Below are 5,006 nucleotides of genomic sequence, written 5' to 3'. Positions count from 1 at the left end.
GCTGTGTTAGCTTGGGCTGCTAAGAGAAAACACCATAGACTGGGTAGCTTAAAAGGACATTTATTTCCTCACATTTCCTCACATGTCTAAAGGACATTTATTTCCTCACATTTCAAGATCAAAGTGCAGACAGATTTGTATCCTGGTAAGGACTCTCTTTCTGGCTTGCAGATGGCTGCCTTCTCCCTGTGTCCTCACAGGTCATTGGGAGTGAGGTGGTGGGGTAGAAAGCAAGTGCTTATACTCTGGTTTCCCTCCCTCTTTCTTAAAGGGCACTAATCCTCACTCTAAGGACTTATTTTAAATCTAATCACCTCCCAAGAACCCCCCCCACCTCTAAATATTATCACACTGGGGGTTCAAGGAGTGGGAGTTCTAGGTATCTCTTGCTGTGTAACAAGTATCCCCAAAACTCAGTGGCTCAAAACAACACAATGTTATTGTATCTCAGGATTTTGTGAGTTGGGAGTTTGAGCAGGGCTCAGTTGGGTGATTATTCTGCTCCACATGGTGTTGATGGGGCTCCCTCAGTAACATTCAGCTGGTGGCTGGCCTGATCTGGGGGTCTCACACATCTTCAGACAAGATCTGGCACGTTCAGGGTGGTATGGACACAGATCAACACGTCTTCATATGCCAGGTGCCTTGATGGGGCTGGACAGTGGGATGTGGCGGGGAAGAGGGAGGTTCCCTGTGTATATGGTTTCAGAGTCTTTCCACACGGCCTGTCCAGCAGGGTGCTTGAGCTTCCTACCTGGCCACTTTGGGCTCCAAGTGCAAATGGAACCACTTACCAGATAAATTGTAAAAGAGAGTGGATTTTGGGGAGAGGTGGTGAGTTTTGGACATATGTGAGATGCTGAGGTGGTGATGTTCAGTTGAGTCTGAAGCTTAATGAGGAGGGTTAGGCCACAGATAGAGACTTGGGAACCCCTGAGGCCGTCAGTACTTCAAAGCCCTGAGAATAGATCAAAGAGATGAGGAAGAGAGTAGAGAGGGAGAGGAGAATCTGAAAGCTAAACAATATCCATATTTTAAAGGATGGTTCAGAAGGAGAAACCTGCAAAGGAGGCTGGCCAGGATCATACAGAGAAGGAAGCATAGAGTGAGGAGAGAGAGAGAGACATTAGGGTAGTTATTCACTTAATAAAGGGGAATGGTTCCAGTTTCAAACATCAAGAAGGAAGGAGGATCACAGGACATTGTTGCCAAGACTTTGACACCAGGAAGACTGAGACAAATCCTGTCCCTATCACTTGCTGGTTGTATGACTTTGAGCAAGCTCTTTAACCCAGGCCTCAATTTTTTAATCTGAAAAATGGGGATACTATTAGTACCTATGCTATAGGGTTGTTCTTTAAATGCATTATTCAATATTATCAACATATGTCACCGGTCTTTTTACTCTTCTATGCTTTAAAGAGTTTGTGAAGGTCCATGAATCTAGCAACTAAGAGACCTTTGACCTTGGAACAGTTGGGTGACACTGTTAAATTTATATGGCTTGATAGCAAATGTTACAAATTCCACTGTAATAAGCTTGAAGGAATTGTATAATTTCCTTATGATTTCATTTGGTTTCCTAGTGTACTTTAAATAAATAGCAGTGACTATTTTTATAACCACTACCACTATTTTTTTCTTGAAGTGTACATTAAGGACTTCTTGGATGTAGAGCCAGGGATTGGAACACAAGTGTCAGGCTGCTCCTTGCCTATCCGTTTTTGTAAATAAAGTTTTATTGGAACACACCACTTCTATTTATGAGTTATCTGTGGCTGCTTTTGTGTACCAGTAGCAGAGTTGAGTAGTTCTGATAGAGATCACGTGGACCACAAAGCCTAAAATATTTATTGTCTGGTCCTTTAGAAAAATTATGGTGCTTAATGCTTTCCTAGGCTTCCTGTTTCCGGTTGTGTTTCTTACAGTATTTCTTCTCTTGGTTATTGCTTCTATGTTGCTCATCACTGAGAATCTAGAATACAAAAGCATTTATGGCTGAAAGAGTAAAACACACACACAAAAGCAGTGAAGGGTTTTTTCTTTTTTTACATAGACTGACTTCCAAAAGGACAATAACTGTTGAGTGTGGCTGATCTCCAGATGTTGTTGCGGTGTGTAGTAGGTTTAATTGAAACTGGAGTGGAAACCATCGTTACTGGAGCTAAATAACCAGGCCTAGCTCTAACTTTTCTATCCAGAGCACTCTCAGGGCTGCATTCATTCAGATGGCATTCTCCCCCCGCTCCCCCTCAACAAAGCCACAGGACCCAGAAATGGCATGAGCTGGCTAGATAACACAGAGCCTGAGTTACTCAGGGCTTTGTCCAGCTGTAATGTGAGAATCAGGCCATCTTTTCAGGGCTATGATGAGAAGTGATCAGTTTTGAATCTGGTTACTCCTGAGGGAAGAAAGACTCTTTTTTGGGGGGGAGGGGGCACACATTCATTCTTGTTTAAAGCCCCATTGGTTCTTTACTTCATTTCTCTGGGCTAGAGATTACTCTTGTCTAAGATGCCAAGGGTTCTGAGAAAGATAACAGAGAGGTGTGTGATTTATTCTGTAATCATTGGCCAAATCAGTTTCAACAGAAGCCTAACATTTGAAGATAACTGTGACAGTGTTTACTTTTGGGAGTGTGTGTGTGTGAGTGTGTGTGTGTGTGTGTGTGTGTGTATGCAGCTACTGAATTAAAAATCAATCTTAGTCACAAATAATCACCACTTCACACCTACCTTCTTTTTCCTCAAGACAAAATTAGAAAGTACAAAAGAAATGCATTATTTCTATGAAAGGGTAGAGAAAACCAATCTCTTAGGGCTAAGCACACCTCGGCCTAGACAAATTGAAAAAGAAACATTTGCTGGCAACATTCTCATCCTTCAGGTTCATAGAATGTGGAACATGGGAGCTGAAGGAACCTTAGGGTCCCCTTGTCCCCCAAGATCACAGGTAAGGGAATCGGGCCTCGAGGCTTTATCTTTCTGCTTTCCACCCCTCGGTGTGGACTCCTCCCACTCCTTTTTCTTCACGCTGCTGTCAATCAAAATAAATTTGTTTTAAGAAATGGCTTGAAATGTGGTCAGGCTGTCAAAACTGAAAACCTGGTTAAACTCGGACCTCTCACAGGGAACTTGCAGTGAGCAGGGTTCAAACCTAAAGCAAAAGGAATAAACCTCCAAGGGAAGGATCTTAACCATCATGGAGGGCAGTTTCTGGTGGAGAGTTAGGGAGACTGTCTTAGGTCCAGTCCCCAGGAAACAGATCCTGAGATGAAAATGGCGGTTTACTAGGAAATGTTCCTAGGAAAAGACTTGTAGGAGAGTTGGGGATGGGAAGGGATGGGGAATACAAGGAGGCCATGAGAGACTGTGGTATCAGGCAGTCGTACAGAGGGGATGTGGGCTCAGTCCCAGGGAGGAGCTCTGGAGTAGTGTACATCTTGTCTGAGAGTTGTCCTGGCCACTGGGTGAAGGGGCAGACGTACTATCCTCCACACCTGTCGGGCATTAAAGAGCTGCCCTTCTGTGGGGTGGGTGTGAGTGCGGGCTCAGTTCCCCACCTTGCAATGGACTCCAGTAACCTGAGGGAGTCGGACGTTTGTGTAACTAAAGGGAGAGCTACCCGAGGGGACTTGGGCACATCCCTGTCAGAGCCCTGACAGCAGACACCTTCCTGACACCTTCAAATCACGCTAGGGCGCATCCTCTAGTGCAGGGTCCTCAAACTACGGCCCGCGGGCCACATGCAAATACAAATATTGTATTTGTTCCCGTTTTGTTTTTTTACTTCAAAATAAGATATGTGCAGTGTGCATAGGAATTTGCTCATAGTTTTTTTTTTAAACTATAGTCCGGCCCTCCAACGGTCTGAGGGACAGTGAACTGGCCCCCTGTTTAAAAAGTTTGAGGACCCCTGCTCTAGTGCAACCTCGCTCCCTGAGCTCATTAGTACTATCAGTGATTGGGTCTCAGCTTCCGTAGTCTTTGGAGTTTTGATTCTAAATGAGAGCTGAGGAAAGGAAGGTTTCCATTGTAGTAAACCAAGCACAAATTCAGGTGTTGGGTTGGCGCACTTTCGTTTCTGCCTCTCTTAGGAATATCAGTTTCCAGGAAGGAAACAAAAGAGCAGCAAGAGAAAGAAAATAGAAATACATATTCTAAGGCTTATCTCCAATGGTCATGGTGGTCATTTTCTGCCAGACGTGACTAACACACCCCCCATCTCAGAACACTCCTCATAGCCCTGGGAAATTGCCGCTGACTGACTGGGGTGGGCACACAAACTGAAACTTACTGTCTTCCCTGGAGGCAGAGGAAAGGTGCAGAGGTAGGTTGACCTTAGGCTGAGAAGGGCTAAGGAGTTCAAAGGATGACAAAGAGAATTCAGAAAACATGTTGATATTTCAGGCTTTATTGGCAAAATGACTGGTGATTTTCCTCTGTGAAATAATAGCAATAGGTATTGATCTCTGGCTGCTGTTATTTGTTTTCTTGCCTTAGTTCTAAGCTATTCTGTTTGTTTCTAGAAAAGTAATTTCATCACCAGACACCGCTTTTATTATTCTCCATGAGTCGGAATTGAGAGACAGAGAGATTAAACATTTTTGCATAAGGTTATATAGCCAGTAAGTGGTAAAATCAATACATTTTCCACCCTTCCATTGTAATGCTATAAAGAACAAGCATTATTTCTGACTAGAAGGATATAATAAAAAGTAGAATAGTGGTTTCCAGGGGCTGGGAGGAAGGTGCAAAATGGAGAGTTATTGTTTAATAGGTATAGAGTTTAAATTTTACAAGATGGAAAAAGTCCTGGAGATGGATGGTGGTGATGGTAGCACACCATTATGAATGCATTTAATGCCACTAAACTGCACACTTTAAAATGTTTACAATGGTTATGTATATTTTACCACAATAATAATATTGGGGGACAAGGAAGATAACCAGGGTTTCCAAAGGTTGGCCATATGCAAAGAAACTTGCTATTTTAGCTTGTGCAG

General features: G+C 43.3%; 1 protein-coding gene across 2 annotated transcripts in view; it reads left to right on the top strand.

The window, feature by feature from the left end:
- The window catches only part of FRMD3 (FERM domain containing 3), a 231,118-nt gene that overhangs the window by 127,036 nt on the left and 99,076 nt on the right, over positions 1–5,006 (top strand). The gene's annotated exons all lie outside the window — the stretch shown is intronic.

This window comes from Myotis davidii, unplaced genomic scaffold (genome assembly GCF_000327345.1).
Source record: "Myotis davidii unplaced genomic scaffold, ASM32734v1 scaffold98, whole genome shotgun sequence".
NCBI classification, from domain to species: Eukaryota; Metazoa; Chordata; class Mammalia; order Chiroptera; family Vespertilionidae; genus Myotis; species Myotis davidii.
The sequence above is the reverse complement of the archived record's forward strand: the minus strand, read 5'-3'. Positions and strand labels throughout refer to the sequence as shown.